General features: G+C 39.9%; 1 non-coding gene across 1 annotated transcript; it reads left to right on the top strand.

The window, feature by feature from the left end:
- Positions 1-10,561: 10,561 nt before the first annotated feature.
- Positions 10,562-10,668, top strand: LOC141593574 (small nucleolar RNA R71). The gene has a single exon (XR_012521648.1). It is a non-coding gene; the product is annotated as a small nucleolar RNA R71 (small nucleolar RNA).
- The last annotated feature ends 7,114 nt before the right edge of the window (positions 10,669-17,782 follow it).

Below are 17,782 nucleotides of genomic sequence, written 5' to 3' on the forward strand. Positions count from 1 at the left end.
TGTGATTACACCATTTGATTATCAATCATTTGGTACATGCGAATATTGCCTACTTGGCAAAATGACTCGTAATCCTTTTAGCGGTAAAGGGACACGAGCTAGTGAGCTATTAGGACTCATACACACCGATGTATGCGGACCAATGAGTATCACCGCTCGTGGTAATTATGACTACTTTATAACCTTCACCGATGACTTAAGTAGATATGGGTATATCTATTTAATGAAACACAAGAGTGAAGCATTTGAGAAATTCAAGGAATTCCAAAACGAAGTAGAGAACCAATTGAACAAAAGGATTAAGGCACTACGATCCGATCGTGGTGGTGAATACCTTAGTCTTGAATTTGATTCACACTTGAAAGGTTGTGGCATTATATCACAACTTTCTCCACCCGGAACACCACAACTAAATGGTGTTGCCGAAAGGAGGAATCGAACCCTACTTGATATGGTTCGATCCATGATGAGTCAAACCGAGTTACCGAACTCGTTTTGGGGATTTGCAATTCAAACTGCAATTCTATCTTTAAATAATAGTCCTACTAAGGCCACCGAAAAGACTCCATTTGAGACATGGAAAGGAAGAGTTCCTAATCTATCCTATATGAAAATTTGGGGATGTGATGCTTACGTCAAGGCTAAACCCGACAATAAGCTTGCCCCAAGATCCGAAAAATGCATCTTTGTAGGTTATCCCTTGACCTCTCGAGGTTACTACTTCTACAAACCTCAAGAAAACAAAGTGTTTGTGTCTTGTGAGGCTGTCTTCTTAGAAAGTCAATTTATTTCTAAGAGACAGAGTGGGAGAAATTTTGAACTTGACGAAGTTCAAGAGCCACAAACCGAGGTAGAGACGCAAGAAGATGTTCCTTCGTCGTCTAACGCGGTTGTACCTCCTCCACTAAGAAGGACGGGCCGAGTTATTCGCCATCCCGATCGATATGTGGGACTTATCGAAGAAGATGGAACGCTCGATGTGTTGCTTATGGAAAGTGACGAGCCCGCCACCTACAAGGCCGCAATCTCTAGTCCTAATTCCACCTTATGGCTTGAAGCCATGAAGTCCGAAATGGATTCTATGCTTGAAAACCAAGTTTGGGACTTGGTAGATTTGCCTAAAGGGGCAAGACCCTCCAATGCAAATGGATATTCAAGGTCAAAAATGGCATAGAAGGACATGACGATGTCTACAAAGCTAGGCTAGTAGCAAAAGGATTTACCCAAGTCCAAGGTCTCCATTATGATGAGACCTTCGCCCCCGTAGCCATGCTAAGATCCATACGGATTTTGTTAGCGATCGCCGCATTTCATGATTATGAAATTCGGCAAATGGATGTCAAAACCGCTTTTCTAAATGGGCATTTAGAAGAGGAGGTGTACATGATACAACCCGAAGGTTTTGTTGATTCTAAAAATCCTAACAAAGTGTGCAAGCTTAAGAGATCCATTTATGGTCTTAAGCAAGCATCTAGAAGTTGGAATCATCGATTCAATCATGTTATAAAAGAAAATGGTTTCACTCGAAATGTTGAGGAACCATGTTTATACATGAAATTAAAGTGGGGGAGCAATGTTGTGTTCCTAATCTTGTATGTCGATGACATACTACTCATTGGAAATGATATTCCAATGTTGTCTTCGTTTAAGAAGTGGTTAGGTAACCACTTCCAAATGAAGGATTTAGGAGAGGCACAACGCATATTAGGTATCCGGATCTATAGAGATAGACCCAAGAGGATATTGGCACTAAGTCAAGAATCTTATGTTGATAAGATTCTTCGACGATTCAGCATGGACAAATCCAAAAGGGGTTTGGTACCTATGGTAACCGGAACGATATTGAGCAGGACTCAATGTCCCTCCGAACCCCATGATGTTGAACGCATGAAGTTGATCCCTTACGCTTCCGCTGTTGGATCAATCATGTATGCCATGATATGCACACGTCCTGATGTCTCGTATGCCTTGAGCATGACGAGTAGATATCAAGGAAATCCAGGTGAGAGTCACTGGATTGCTGTCAAGAACATCCTTAAGTACTTGAGAAGAACTAAGGACTCTATCCTTGTGTTTGGAGGAGACACTGAGTTGCGTGTTACAGGATACACGGACTCAAGTTTTCAAACAGATAGAGATGACATGAAATCACAAGTTGGTTTCGTGTTTATGCTCAATGGTGGTGCCGTAAGCTGGAGAAGCTTCAAGGAAGTCAGAATCGCGGATTCAACAACGGAGGTGAGTACATAGCAAAGATCGAAGCTCGCCAAGGAAGCTATGTGGATCAAGCAATTCACGGAAGGTCTAAAAGTAGTACCTACCGCTGATGATCCCATCACTCTCTATTGTGATAATAGTGGGACGATCTTCCAAGCTAAGGAGCCAAAGTCTAGTAATAGATCTAGACATGTACTTAGAAAGTATCATGTAATAAGAGATTTCATTGAAAGAAAGGAAATTGCGATTTGTAAGGTTGGGACGGATGACAACATAGCCGATCCGCTCACCAAGCCTTTATCGCAGGCTAAGCATGATGGGCATGTTGCATCCATGGGACTTAAACGTGTACCAAATTTTTGTTAGATTTTGAAATGAAATAAAAGTGTTGTTTTTGTTCATGTTCATAATCGCATTTGTCTTTTATCCTTAATTTATACTTTGTTACATCCAAACGGGTTGTAGAGACAATTGAACCCCGTTAAAGTGAACATGGATTAACATTGTTTTGCCCATAGTTACTTATATGAGGTGACGTCTCGAAGTGACTAGAGTGTGAGGCGATTGATGGCAAGTTCAAGTGCCATACAGTCATGTGATATGACTAGTCGATCACATAGGCAGACTGTTAGGAACATTTTGTCGGGCCTAATGACCGCTTATAGAGTTCTGGCAAATTTATATAGCCTGGTCGTGGCGAGAGCTGCTATAGTATTCTAATGAGTCGATTCTTTTGACTAAAGACTATTCACCTAAGATGGCACAGTTTCAGATTAACTTTGATTTGTGTTACTACGACCTTCGTAAATGGGGTCAAATGGGCATATTTTTGGTCATGATGGCTGTGGCTAGTTGAAGGGAATGAGTGCGATAGGAATTGTCCACCCCTTGTCAGGGTTATAACAATATCTCGGGGCCACTCGAGGAGCAATGAACTGGAAATTCGTGGCCACGCTCGGAAGGTATCCAGAGTGGATAAATCCGGTCAATCGCTTATTCTCCGGATCGAGGAAACCACTCGATATGATCACTTGCAAGTACGACCGAAAGACACCTTGCATTGAGTGGGAGATAGTAATAGGACAAGAGAATTGGTGACGCACACTTGTCGAGGACAAGTGGGAGATTGTTGGGAAATGTGTCCTCAACAATAGTGCGATCACATGATTTAAATATCATTACTAAATCTCATTTTAAGAATACAATTGGGAAGTAATATTGTTATCACAATGGTCAACATATATCGGTAATGATTGGCTGACTAGAGTTTGACATTACTGTCGTGTGACGGTGGTGATCAGTTGACCCCCTAGGTCATACCTATAGGGCAATTCTCTTAATTGATCATTTAATTAATCGTATAATGTTACGAGTTAATTAAATTATTTGAAAAATTGACGGACAATTTTGGAAGTAAAATTTACGTATCAAATTGAAATGTGATTAAATGAGATACGGTCCGAGTAATTGAATTGTATCATTACTCGGATGAAATTATTGTTTAAAGAAACGATTGGACTTGAATGAATTATTATAAATGCGATTTATAAAAGGGCAAAATATTTTGGTACAAGTAATTATGAATTACTAGGTCAATTTTGTATATGACGTATTTTAATTAATACGTTGATTTTTAATATATTAAAAATACATAAACAATTTATGTTACATATGACATGTGACATATTGACATTTGACAAAAATAATATGAAATCCATATTACATTATGGACCGAAATAATGAGGCTTAATTAACATATTGTGTTAATTTGGATTAGTGGAATTCATCATTGCTTCTCTAATTTAGGCATGCACACCTAGTGTTTTTGTGTAAGACCACAAAGACCATGCATTGGCCATCTCTCCTCACCCTACCCGGTTTCACATAGAAAAGAACAAGGGTTCTTTTCTTATTTTTCTATTATGCACTATATGGATTAGTGTGTGAAAATATTCATTCATTCATTCTTATCAAAAATTATTTTAGTGTGACAAAATAATCACTCTTCCTCTCCTATTCTCTCAACCGGTTTTGAGAGCTCAAAACCAAATATTTTTGGTTCAATTTTTCTACAAAATTAATATCACACTAGTACTTGTAATATTAATTTGATTAAGAGGAAGCCTTGGGTATAATACATAGGGAGAGATCTTACACTTAGATCTTTGTTCTTCCATTGGAAAAGCTCAAGAGCAAGAAGAGAAAGGAGATCTCTCTTGTGCCCTAATAGCCGAAATATACAATGTAAGGACATTATTTCTCTTCTCTTTTATTTATGTTTGCATGCATAAAATCCGTTTTAATTTTATGACAAATTAATTAGACATATATGAGTATGTTAAATATGTATATGAATCTACATTTCCTTCACTTTGGTCCTAGACGATGAGGCCCCTTGGTACCCTTTCGGCTTTTCAGCCTCAGCCCTTATGACATAGTCTTCTACCTTTATCCCGATTCTTTTCAATTCTTTGAAAGAGCCAAAATTCTGGTATTTAAGAGCATTGCGATAAACAGGTCGTAGATTCTTTACAAACTTATCTACCATTTCAAATTCGTCGGGCTTCTTGGCTAACTTCACGCTTTCAGCGCGGCATCTTGCAAGGAATTCAGTAAAGCCTTCTTTTTCTTTCTGTGTCATCACCTCCAATGTTCTTATGTTGGTTTGAATCTCGACATTATCAGCATAGTGCTTGCAGAACTCCACCGTAATATCTTCGAAAGTGGGGAAGTTCTTAAGGTCAAGATTGTAGAACCACGCCTTCGGGTGTTCATCCAGAGATTGAGCGAAAATTTCAGAGAGCATTTCAGCAGGTACTCCTTTCAGTGCTAAGTACCCCTTATAGGCCTTAACATGGTGGACCGGATCTTCTGTGCCCTTAAACTTTGGGATATCAGTGAGTACCATGTTTGTGGGCAACTTATCCTGAACTGGGGCATAGGCCCTAGAATTTTCATAGTGGATGTTCTTCCCCTGGGAGATCTTCAGACGGTCTTTAATGAACTTGAACCGTTTCTTCAGATCAGTCAGAGGTGGGGTAGATGAAGAGGAATCTTCACCCAGCTTAGATTCGATCGCATCCATTCGGGTCATCATGAGGTTCACGGCCTCGGTGAGTTTGTTAACAGCATCTTCCATTGCTTGACGTCGGGTTTTTGGCGGCCTTTCTACAAGAAAACCCCGAACTGAGTCAATATTTAAAGTAAGAGCCCGTGCACACTTAAGGACACGACACCAACTTGACTCAAGCAAAGACTCGACTCGAGACTGACTAACCAAAGGTTCGACTCACGGTTGGATTTAGACCTCGATTTATTTTAGACTCGACAAGACGACATGACTCAAGTTGTCATAGCTCGATTCTAAACTGGACTCGGTGTGACTAAACCCGTGATTGGACTAACATAGCCCATAGGTTCGGGTGAAACATCCTAAAGGGCCTAGCTTGGACGTTTCTGTGGACTATCCTAGACCAAATGGTCGACCAACATGACTCAAAGCCCAAGAGGTGAGCTTGGGTGACCCAACAGGGTCGTGCTCTAGACTCTTGGAACGAAAAAACGCCTGGCCTAACACGGCCATGACCCGGACACGACTCGATGCATTTCATGCTTGGTTAAGGTTCGAGAAATATTTTGGATTGAATTTTAAAAAAACGAAGGATCGATTTGAAAATGAGATTTGAAATGGGCAGCATGCCGGCTATAAAAGCTTATTTTGGCCGAAAATTCTAGTCCTATTTAAAAGCATTCCGCGTTTTGAAAATCACGCTATTTGAAAGTAAGTTGTTCAAAAGTTCGGTTTTGAAATTGACATAGAAAATTTTGAAAAGACTCGGGAAAACACCTTGCACATTGTCATTCTCATGTTATAAGGATGTATGCTCCTAGATATCTCTAAGTCTCGGCAAGTCTTCTACAAGAAGGTATATGCCCTCCATCCTTTTGCGGTCTTATAGAGCAAGGGCCTTTAGGTAGAGTACCTAGAAGAGCATCCCCACCATCAAGAACCACGCGAGGCGGAGCGGAAGCAAGCAATGTGTGAGTTCCTGGCATAGTGGGACGTCGCCCCCCACGCATCACAAAGAAACGCTGGGACGGCCAGGGAAAATCCTTAAGAGTTTATGCATGAATCGTAGCATTATGAGTAATGTTTTACTTTCCAATACTTTCTTTTCAAGTTTCACCTCGGAGGAAAAGACCCTAGAAACAAAGTGTAACTAGTCCTCTTTTCCCCAATGAGTCGCCAAGCGTGGACAAGGCCCTCGGGAACTGCGTCCGCGGGATCCACACTAGGCATAATCAACTCGAGGTTCTTTCGAATCGAATAAGACAAATTAGAGTCGCCACCAAGTTTTTTGGGAACTTGGAACCGTTCAAGTCAACTTTACACCTTTCATCGAAAAGCATAAAGCCAATCGACTACGAGTGATTAAAGATAAAGACTTGTACCCTATATCACTCGATTTGAATGACTCTCGTAATCCAATGGTATTTAGACGGATCCACAAACCATAGATCTTGAGTAAGGGGTGAGGGTACGTGTTAGGAAGCCCATAAGGACACATAACCCCGCCCGTCAATAACGGCCTCTACTAAGTCAAGTGTCGGATTTCAAACAAGGTCATAGCTACTACGATATATGATATGCAAACATCGTTTTCAAAACCCTAACATGTGAAGTTTCTATGTCGATTTAGATGCAACTAAACTAACTTTGTCAAAGTTGTAATTTAGCATGTGGGTTGATTGATCTAACAACATACAAAACAAAGGAAACAAGGCTTGATGGGAATGGGGGAGCCGTTGGGATCTACCCTATTACAACCCAGGCATTTCATGCCGACACAACGAGAAGTTAAAGATACAACTCGATCTAAATACAATTGCTATATACGACACCATACACGCCACATGGCCATTCGGCCTAGCAAAACGTGCACAAAGGGGTGGCCCACGGCTTACATGACTCACGGCCTTGGGTCACTCCTCGTAATGCGTGCTTTCACTTAATCTTATCGAATTAGACATTGGGTCACACACCAAAGCATGCATTAGCATAAATCGGGCCATGTTGCTTTAAACAACATGCGATTTACTACGCTCTTACATGCATTGGGGCACAACCATCTAACCAAACAAGACTAAGGTTTTTGGAAGAGGTTTTGACTCGATAAGAGAAAGCTAACTTGAAAATTACAACTCGATGAACAAACGATAAATTACAAGCGATGAAACAATAAAGAACAAACGATTCATAAAGAAACGAAGCAAGAAAGACCAAAGGACACGGCCAAGCCACGGCCACTCTAGACACGGCTACCCTAGGTCCTAGGTCAGGTTCATTAGTTAGATCAATTGATTGCGAAACAAGTTCGAAAGCGGGCTAGAAAACAAGTTAGAAACGGCCTAAAGGGGTCAAATTAGGTCAAGAAGTTACGATATTAACGCTACTCATCGAGTGTTAATAGGAAGGTGCTAATCACGCACTCCTATGCTAGCGAGAAATCGAGTGAAAAGAGAGATGCGTTCAATTAGGTTATAGAATCGTCAGTTGATTTTTAAAGCTATGTCGATGTACCCTAACGTGCCTAATTAGGTTATTAAATCGATCTAATGTCATCTAAACGAGTTATATGTTAACAATCAGAGGTTATACTAACATGTGAATGGTCCTAGGGTGGGTCGAATTACACGAAACAAAAGAGGGGTCAAAAGCGAAGAGCGAAGTTAGAATTTGTTTTATTAATGCCCTACCTTGAACACGAGGATATGTAAATAAGACGGGGGTTACGACCGACTGATGTAGCGGATTTCTTTCCCATCTCAAGTCAACGCGGGTGTTCATGGTGGTACTTTAACTCATACTCGGACTAAACTAGTTTCATAGTTAATAATAACAATCGATAAACAAAATAAAACGAAACAATAAAAAACAAACATAAAAAAACGAAATAAAAGGGAGAAAGAGGAGGATTTGATGCACCCTCAACCTACATGTATCGTTTACACCGTCTTGGGTCGTAATCGATGGTAGATTTTATCTCGAGAGGCCGTCGTCGACGAAGAAACAAAGCAAACAACACGTTTTTTGCAAATCTGGACAGCAACTTTCAAACTGCGATTTCTCTCTCGTTTCACGGTGAAAATTCGATTTAAAAGATGTTTTGAAAACTAGAAAGAGAGTAGAACATAGATCTTTAAACAATCCCTGCTCGTTTTGAGTTATTAAGACGAAAAACGAGCACAAACAGAATGGACAGACAGAAAAGTCACAAAAACAGAGTGTATAACACTCTGTTTTTCGAGGGAATTCGTGTACTCTCAAGGGCAATTTGGCTCGTAAATATTTGTCTAATGTGTTGATGGATGTTGTATGGTTAATTTGGAACAAGAAACTCGAATTTTTATGGAGGTTTGAAGGGAGAATGAAGGGTTTCAAAGAGGACACACAAACTGATTCTCAGTTTGTAAGTCGGTTTTGTCGAGGGTTTTTGGGAGGCAATTAGGGTTTGTTTCTGGAGTTTAAAGCTTGTAAGTGAAGGTAGTATGTATGGAGAACTTAGAGGCATGAATTTATGGTGAAGGGGGGGTATTTATAAGGAGTTAAGGTAGGGTTTTAGAGGGGAGAGGCAGACGGGCTCATTTGCGCATAGCTGCTGTCCAGCAGCTTTTGTGAGGGATTGAGAGGCTTTGTGAGGGGTTTTCTTGGTGGTTAAGCTAGGGAAGCATAGGTAGGATACTAGGGTATGGTTTAGGGTTAATGGGCACGGGTTTTGCAGGTGTTTGGAGCGGGTTTTGGACTCGGGTTTGAGCTGAACGAAAACAGGGGGCTGTTTGTGTCGTGTTGTTTGGGGCCTGTTTTGGAGTGTTGGAGACGGGTTTTGTGGAGAGGTTTCATGGTGGGTTTGGACGTGGGAATGGTGGGTAGTGTGGAGTACGGGTTGGTGGTGATGGGTTGCGGGTTTGGACCAAGTTTGGAGCAAAACAAATGGGCTATGTTGAACACGGGTTGGGAAGGAGTTGGGCTATGTTGGGGGGCTTGGGACGAGATTTGGGATGTGGATAAGGGGGTTCGAACTGGGGTTGGATGGGTAGAAGCCTAGGTTGGTTAGTGTACTCGAGATTCGTGCCAACTCGTAAAGAAAACGGGCTCAAAAACCGAGCTATAATCGAGCTCCAAAACGTGTGGTTAAAACGGGTTTTTTCGATTTTTAAATCGATTTTTCAAATCGATTAACACATTAAAATAAATGATTTTTCAAATCAAATATACTCATAAAATGATTTTTCAAATCAAATATTTATTTTATTTTCAATAAAATAAACTTGAGAAAATAAATTCAAAATAAAGCAATAAAATGAATTCACTTAAAAAAACATTTAATTTAAATATCATTTAAATTAATAAAATACTCCGTCGACAACGCTCATTCTACATCATAAAACGTGTGTCCTATCATCATCGGGTGTTTGTCGGGTACTCTATAAATTCCAATATCGACGGATACGGGTATCTACAGGTGGTAATTGCCCCTTTTGTCTTTGTGAGCTTGAAGATGCTAGTTGAGTCAATTGGGTTTCCAACATTTTGGTGTGGGCTAGGATGTTGTTGATGGTGATTTCCTTTGCTTGACTATCCTTTTGCATTTGAGTGAAAAACTCTTGTTGATTCTTTTGCATTTAGAGAACCGCTTTTTGAACATCAAAACCTTGGTCATTTTGTTGATTGTATGGAGTTTGATTTTGGTAACCTTGGTTTTGGTTGTAAAAGGGTCTTTGATTTTGGTTTCTCCTGGGAGGTGGGGTGTATGTGGGTTGAGGGTTTTGAACATTTTGGCTTTTGTATGAGAGATTTGGGTGGAATTTGGTGTTTTCATTGTAATAATTTGAATAAGGGGTACCACTCTTGTATGCTTGAAAAGCATTCACTTGTTCATTTGTTCCCCTACATTCGCTTTGGTCATGTCCCAAAGTTCCACAATTCTCACATACCCCACTTGGGATTGATGAAGATGCCGTCATGGCATTAACATGATGCTTTGGTGAATTTGAGGCTTCTTCAAGTCTAGCCATAGCTTTTTCGAACTTCAAATTGATGGTATCAATGTGAGCACTAAGTTGAGCACCGAATTTAGTAATAGAGTCCACTTCATGCTTTCCTCCTCTAGTAGCCTTGCGAGGTCTACTATATTGTGAATTATGGACCGCCATTTCCTCAGTCTTGTTCCAAGTTTGATTATCGTCAACTTTGGTGAACATACCATTTGATCCCATGTTGAGAATGTTTCTTGAGTCTTCATAAAGACCATTCCAAAATTGTTGTACCAAGAACCACTCGCTAAGTCCATGATGAGGACATGAGCGACAAATTCCTTTGAATCGCTCCCAAGCTTCATTTAAGGATTCTTCATCTCTTTTCTTAAAGCCCGTAATTTGAGCTCTTAGCATGTTAGTCTTTTCCGGTGGGTAGAACTTCTTTTAGAAAGCTAGAGCCAATTTCTTCCAAGAGTCAATTCCGAGAGTAGCCTTATCAAGGCCTTTCAACCATTGTTTTGCGGTGCCAATTAGAGAAAAAGGAAATAAGACCAATGAAATTTGGTCTTGAGTTACACCGGTTTGTGAAATTGCATCACAATAGTCACAAAAAGTCTCCATGTGAGAGTGAGGGTCTTCACTAGGCATCCCCCCAAATTGGCTTCTTTCGACTAATTGGATAAATGCGGATTTGGCAATGAAATTTCCGGTTAAGTGTTGTGGTGTGGGAGTACCATTGGGTAGGTTCTCCTCGGTTGGTACGGAATGTGATGAAAATTTAGGCATTGTGGGTTGATTTTGTGTTGGATTTTGTGTTGGGTTCTCCTCACCTTCTCTTGCAAAAGGGTTGACGAACTCAATAGCGTTTGGTTGAATATATACAACCTCACCAATACCTCTCAAATTTCTTCTAGCAAGTCTTCTATTGTTTGTCAAAGTCCTTTCAATTTCGTGATCAAAGGGTAACAAATTACCTTGTAATCTTCTAGACATGCAAAATATCAAACAACTTGAAAATAATTAGAACAAACCTTGAGGAGTTTTACTTCCCCAAGGCAAAGAAAGACACAACTAATAACAATCTAGGAAAATCTAAATCAAGTTAACACCGTCCCCGGCAACGGCGCCATTTTTGGTCGGACTCCCTTGGGAGGTTTTGTTTTCGGCACTTGTCGTTAGGAGCACCTAGACCAAAACAATATTTATAACTCTACAAACAACTCTACAATTAGTAAAGAGGCAAGTAAAGGTCGGATCCCAGGGACGGGAATTGAAGTGAGATTTCAATTGCAACTAGTGGTGTCTAGGGGTGTCACAATTTGGGGTTTGAATAGAAGATCACTAAACTAAATAGCAATGAAAGTAAACAAGCAAGATGATTAAAAAGGGATGTAAACAATTGATAAAAGGCACTAGGGTGTCATGGGGTCATAGGAGATTCATTGGAATTGATCATACAAACATATTCTAAAATTATAAGCAAGCAATTATTGTTGTGATGGATCGATTTGGTTTATATCTTACAATCCTAGGAAAGTTTGGGTCCTGGAGCCAATCGATTAGATTGTACAACACCTACAAGTCGACTTAATCTTCCCTACTCAACTATATGCATGGTCTAATGAGACTCGAGTTGGTTTATGTCTTACAAGTCTCATTGAAAAGATAGGTGATGGGTAAAAAATGCAAGGATTCATAGGCTCGCATTTCATCAAACATAACATGTGCATAAGTTGAGATCACAACAAGCAAGCAAATAAGCTATGAAAACATATTAATTTAATCATGAATCATCCCCCATGTTGGTTTCCCCTAATTACCCATTAACGCTAGCTAAGGAAACTACTCACTCATTATCATGTTGAACATGCTAGCAAGGTTGTCAATCATACCAACAAAGTAAAACATGATGAATAAATGAAGATGATTAACAATAATTAAAAAGAGATTAAGAGAATTATACCTACTAATGATTCCAATAATAAAGCAAAGAATAATAGAAGTACTTGATGATTGATTGGAAGGTTGTTAATCTCCCAATAATAACCCAAATAATCTTCAATTACCCAAAATGAAAGATGAACAAAATAGAGATTAAGGAAATGAGATTTGTATTAAGACTTGATTAAAAGTTGATTACAAGATTAAAGAGAGATTAGATTGATATAAACTACACTAGAGATTGCTAAGAAGAACATGATTATCTAATTAGACTAATGGGGTATTTATAGTGGGGATTAGGTACACAAATTAGGGTTTACTAAAGGCTTAATTGACGATTAATTCCTTGAGGAATCGCTCCTCTCAGAAAAATATGCGAGTCTCCTTTTTGCTAGTCTTTCCCGAGGTATGCGAATCCTTCATAGAACAAGTAGAAGACGGATTAGCTGTCACACAATCCGAGCGTCCAGGGCACGGGGCGGGCGGATTGTGGGTCTTTTGGACGAGCGGATTTGTGGGGTGGACGGGCGGATTGTGGTGGTTTTAGACGAGCGGCCTTCTGAGGAAAACACTCGGATTGCTTGTCTTGGACGGGCGGATTATGGGCAATCCGCTCGGATTGTAGATCATCTTCTTCCTTTCATCTTTTCTACCTTTCTCGTCATACAATCCTTGAGGATTTCCTCGGGGATGCAAGGATCTTTTATCATCATTGCCCATCTACTATAGTATGTACATAAGCCTTCTAGTCTTGTCTTCTCTTTGATGCTTGGTCATTGAATTCAATCAATTTAGCTCCATTTTGCCATGAAAATGCAAGGTTTGCACTCCTTTCCTACCAAGGGATCAAAACCTCAAAGAATATGCAAAACAAAGGACTAAAGACAATAAATGACCCAAATATGCACTAAAAAGCATGGGAACAAGGCTAATTCGGGGACTAAATATGCTCAAATAATGGTCACATCAAACGCATTCATTAGAAAAAATGAAATCAAACCCTGTGGGTAGTTCGACAAAATGTAAAAGAATAAATGTTCGAAGCAAGAGCTTGTAATGAACTTAGAAAATAAGCATGTGCTTTACCTACTCCTGAAGAAGTGCAATTTAATTCATTTGATGATATGAGGATGTCGAAATGTCAAAACGCAGGAGCGTGATGTCATAATCTTTTAGCGAGACGGAGGAAAATTTTATTTCGTGTCGCATGAGCGGCACGTGGGTCACGCGAGGCGCATATTTATTCTATTTCTAAGGGTAGTAACATTTCAATTGGTCTAGGCTGCTTGGGTTAGAAAACTCATTCCCATCTAGGTCTGTAATCTTAACCACACCCCCTTGAAAGTATGGACTTGACTAAGAATGGTCCTGCCCAATTAGGCTTAAATTTTCCTCGTGGATCAACAGGTAAGAGAGCTCTGACTGACTTGAGTACTAAGTCTCCTTCCTTCATATTTCTTGGTTTGACCCATTTGTTAAAGGCTCGTTTGATATGTGCTTGATATGTCTGCATATTATGTAATGCGCGTAGCCTTCGTTCGTCCAAGAGGACGAATTCGTCATACCTATCTCTTTTCCAATCAGCTTCTGGAATTTGACTTTCGAGTAGAATGTGTAGAGATGGGATCTCTAGCTCCACTGGTTGTACAGCTTCCATGCCGTAAGTCAAATAGAAAGGAGTAGCTGATGTGACCATAATTGGCGCATATTTAGCCCCCGAATTAGCCTTGTTCCCATGCTTTTTAGTGCTTATTTGGGTCATTTCTTATCTTTAGTTCTTTGTTTTGCATATTCTTTGAGATTTTGATCCCTTGGTAGGAAAGGAGTAAGAATCTTGCATTTTCATGGCAAAACGAGACTAAATTGATCGAATTCAATGACCAAGCATCAAGGAGAGACAAGATTAGAAGGCCTTTGTACATATTATAGTAGAAGAGCAATGTTGAGAAAAGATCCTTGAGTCCCCAAGGAAATCCCCAAGGAATTTATGAAGAAAAGGGAAGAAAAGAAGAAGATTTGTTGCTGACTGACAATCCGAGCGGATTGTCACCAATCCGTCCGTCCCGCAGCAGCACAATCCGAGCGGCTTTTTCACAATCCGCTCGGATTCCACCTCCACAATCCGCCCGGATTCCCCTGAATCCGCTCGGATTCCAACGCCAGAATCCGCCCGTCCCGACCCCATTCCGCCCGGATTCTAGTACAGCACGGATTGTCTTCTCCAAGCTACGAAGAAAGAAGCCCTTCTCTCAGAAAATACCGGCTCCTCCTTGCTCAACTTAAAAAGTGTAATTACTAGTTTAGCCCTTAGTTAACCCTAATGCATTCTCCCTAATTTCCACTATAAATACCCCATTAGTCTAATTAGAGGAGCATGTTCTTCTTATCAATAATTAGTGTAGTTAATATCAATCAAATCTCTCTTTAATATTGTAATCAAGTATTAATCAAGTTTTAATCCAAGTTTTAGTTCTTTAATCTCTCTTTTGTTCATCCTTTATTTTGGGTCATTGAAGATTATTTGGGTTATTGTTGGGAGATTGACAACCTCTCAATCAAGCATTCAAGTACTTCTTTTATCTTTGCTTTATTATTGGAATCATTAGTAGGTATAATCTCTTAATCCCTCTTTAATTATTGTTAATTATTTTCATTTATTCATCATGTTTCATATTGTTGGTATGATTGACAACCTTGCTAGCATGATTAACATGATAATGAGTGAGTAGTCTCTTAGCTAGGGTTAATGGGTGATTAGGGGAAACCAACATAGGGAATGATTCATGATTAAATTAATATGCTCATGTTTTATTTGCTTGCTTGTTTTGATCTCAACTCATGCACATGTTATATTTGATGAAATGCTAAGCCTATGAATCCTTGCATTTACTATCATCTTCTATCTTTTCAATGAGACTTGTAAGACATAACCCAACTCGAGTCTCATTAGACCATGCATGTTGTTGAGTAGAGAAGATTAAGTCGACTTGTAGGTGTTGTACAATCTAATCGATTCGACTCCGGGACCCAAACTTTCCTAGGATTGTAAGATATAACCCAACTCAATCCATCACAACAATAATTGCTTGCTTATAATTTGAGAACATGTTTGTGTGATCATATCCCATGATTCCCCTATGATCCCATGACACCCTAGTGCCTTTAATCAAATTGTTTACACCCCTTTAATTAATTTTGCTTGTTTATTTTCATTGCTATTTTAGTTTAGTAACCTTTTACATCAACCCAATTTGTGACACCCCTTAGACACCACTAGTTGCAATAGAAATCTCATTTCAACTCCCGTCCCTTGGGATCCGACCTTTACTTGCCTCTTTACTAATTGTAGAGTTGTTTGTGGAGCTATAAATTGTGTTTTGATTCGACCGTGACCAACGACCACATCTTAATTTGTGAACACTTAGCGGGATCGCATCAAAAATGGCGCCGTTGCCGGGGACGGTGTTTGTTTGATTTAGATTTCTCTTTATTGTTATTAGTTTTGTCTTTCTTCGACTTGAGGAAGTAAAACTCCTCAAGGTTTGTTCTAATCATTTTTCGAGTTGTTTGATATTTTGCGAAATGGATTTCATAGACTGTTTTGTAGAGGACCATTTGAGTATCCCTTACTTCAAGGATCCCATGCAAGCATTAGAAGCCTTAGAAGCAAGTGAGGCTAAGAGCATGTATTGGGAGTTGGAGGTGGATCTCTTTGAGGCCGCTCTAGCTAACAAGGAACTTACTCGTGCACAATCCGAATTGGTGCATAATATTCTAGTGGAAGCATGTCAACCCATAGAGGATGAGCAATCCATCCTAGAGGATATTTTACAAACTCTAGAGCAAGAGGAACCCATCATGGGATTTGAATATGATGAGGTTGATGAAAGTGAAGTTGAGTATGCTATGAGAATGGAATGTCTAATAGAGATGGAGCAAATTCTCAATGAAACTCCAAAGGAAGAAAGTAAGGTACAAACTCCTACTTTGAAACCCCTTCCCCCAAATTTGAAATATGCTTACCTTGATGAATCAAAAACCAAACCCGTGATTGTTAATGATAGACTTGATGATGACCAATTGGGAAAATTGCTTGATGTGTTGAAACAACATGAGAAGGCTATAGGTTATAATCTAGATGACCTTAAGGGGATAAGTCCTGACTTTTGCATGCATAGAATTCATCTAGAGGAAGACCATAGACCTACCATTCAACCCCAAAGAAGATTGAACCCCCACATGCAAGAAGTTGTCAAAGGAGAGGTCATGAAATTACTTGATGCGGGAATCATATATCCCATATCGGATTCTTTGTGGGTTAGCCCCGTCCAAGTGGTACCTAAGAAAGGAGGTACCACGGTAGTGACAAATGAAAAGAATAAATTAATACTCACAAGAATGATCACCGGTTGGCGTATGTGCATTGACTACCGGAAATTAAACTCCGCAACAAGAAAAGATCACTTCCCCTTACCATTCTTTGACCAAATGCTTGAGAGGTTAGCCTCCAACAAATTCTTTTGTTACCTTGACGGGTATTCGGGATTCTTCCAAATCCCTATACACCCGGATGACCAACATAAGACCACCTTCACATGCCCTTATGGCACTTTTGCATATAGGAGGATGCCTTTTGGATTATATAATGCCCCCGCCACTTTCCAAAGATGCATGATGAGTGTCTTCTCCGATTACTTAGAGACCATAATGGAAGTTTTTATGGATGATTTTAGTGTTTATGGAAAGGACTTTGACTCATGTTTGCATAATCTTTCTCTTGTATTGCAAAAGTGTGAAGATGTTAGCCTTGTTTTAAATTGGGAAAAGTGTCACTTCATGATCAATGAAGGAATTGTCTTGGGTCATTTGATTTCGGAAAAGGGCATCGAGGTCGATAAAGCTAAAGTTGAGGTGATAGAGAAACTCTCACCTCCCGTGAATGTTAGAGGGCTGAGAAGTTTTCTCGGTCACGCGGGTTTTTATCGTCGTTTCATAAAAGATGTTTCGAAAATAGCAAAACCCCTCACTCAACTTTTGCTTAAAGATGCCCAATTCCAATTTACTGACGAGTGTGTTGAAGCTTTTAATAAAATCAAAGAAGCATTAATCTCGGCACCAATCATTCAACCCCCGAATTGGGAGTTACCTTTCGAGATTATGTGTGACGCTAGCAACTACGCCGTTGGAGCGGTTCTTGGCCAACGGGTAGGGAGAGCTCTTCATGCCATCTATTACATAAGCAAGACCCTCGACCCCTCTCAAGTGAATTATGATACAACCGAAAAGGAGCTTCTTGCCATTGTATATGCTTTGGATAAATTTCGTTCCTACTTGCTTGGATCCAAGGTGATTGTATTTTCGGATCACCGTGCTCTCCGACATCTCTTGATAAAGAAGGAGGCAAAACCAAGATTGTTGAGATGGATTTTGCTTCTTCAAGAATTTGACTTGGAAATAAGAGACAAGAAAGGAGCCGAGAATGTAGTGGCGGATCACTTATCGAGGATCCAGTTTCATGATGAAAATGGAGAAACCCCGATCAATGACTCATTCCCCGACGATATTTTGATGGCTATTCAAACACAAC

The sequence above is a fragment of the Silene latifolia genome, chromosome 7 (genome assembly GCF_048544455.1).
Source record: "Silene latifolia isolate original U9 population chromosome 7, ASM4854445v1, whole genome shotgun sequence".
NCBI classification, from domain to species: domain Eukaryota; kingdom Viridiplantae; phylum Streptophyta; class Magnoliopsida; order Caryophyllales; family Caryophyllaceae; genus Silene; species Silene latifolia.